At 56.4% G+C, this 993-nt stretch overlaps 1 non-coding gene across 1 annotated transcript; it reads left to right on the top strand.

The window, feature by feature from the left end:
• The first annotated feature begins 293 nt into the window (after window positions 1-293).
• Window positions 294-366, top strand: TRNAE-CUC. Its single transcript has one exon. It is a non-coding gene; the product is annotated as a tRNA-Glu (tRNA).
• Window positions 367-993: the final 627 nt, after the last annotated feature.

Below are 993 nucleotides of genomic sequence, written 5' to 3'. Positions count from 1 at the left end.
TCCTGCAGACAAACTCAACTGTGCTGTGGTCTCAAACGCCACTCACCCTCCACCCAGCAGTGGCCAGGCGCTGCAGGCAAGGCTTCTGAGTGCTGTCAGTAGCGCATCAGTCTCATAATCTGAAGGTCCGGAGCTCGAGCCTCAGAGAAGGGAGCTTTTTGCCTCCTGCTATAGCCCTGACCACTTGTAGCTCTCCCTCACCCGTGGTTGCTGGACTCCAGGCTTCCCCTGTGCCAGTGGCGTGTGGAGAAGATACACACATATATGGATCCAGCAAGTCCCTGCAGTACCTCTCCCTGATGGTCTAGTGGTCAGGATTTGGCGTTCTCACCGCCACGGCCTGGGTTCGATTCCCAAGTCAGGGAAGTGGGTTGGCTTTGCTTGCTCTCATCTGGGCTGCCTGGTTTTATCACTCACATGCAGCCTTTCAAACCCCTTTGCTTACACCTGTCTTTTCAAGAAGCTCTTCTGCCTTCCCCTGCCACACCCGCCCTTTTGCACTCCAACTTTCAGTTCCTGCTCGGGAGGGGCCCTCTCACTGCCTTCCTGCAGCTCCTCTTTCATTAGTCCGAGAGGGCATTTTTCCCCCTCTCTTCTCGAGTGGTGAGGATGGTATGGCGCTCAGTGCCATGGCACAACTTCCCAGCGCCACCAAAGAAGGCTTTTTCTTGGCTGGTCTCCTGAGGGATGGGGGCTGTCTGGACTTCCAGGAAGAACTGAGGGAGGGTCGGCTGCAGGGGTAGTCAGGGTGAACTCCATCTGCCTACAGGAGGTTGACGTCATCGCCTGCACCACCATTTGTCCTGCAGACAAACTCAACTGTGCTGTGGTCTCAAATGCCACTCACCCTCCACCCAGCAGTGGCCAGGCGCTGCAGGCAAGGCTTCTGAGCGCTGTCAGTAGCGCGTCAGTCTCATAATCTGAAGGTCCGGAGCTCGAGCCTCAGAGAAGGGAGCATTTTGCCTTCCTGCTATAGCCCTGACCACTTGTAGC

This window comes from Dermochelys coriacea, chromosome 11 (genome assembly GCF_009764565.3).
Source record: "Dermochelys coriacea isolate rDerCor1 chromosome 11, rDerCor1.pri.v4, whole genome shotgun sequence".
NCBI lineage: Eukaryota > Metazoa > Chordata > Testudines > Dermochelyidae > Dermochelys > Dermochelys coriacea.
Note: the sequence above shows the minus strand (reverse complement) of the source record. Positions and strands in the feature narration are given on the sequence as shown.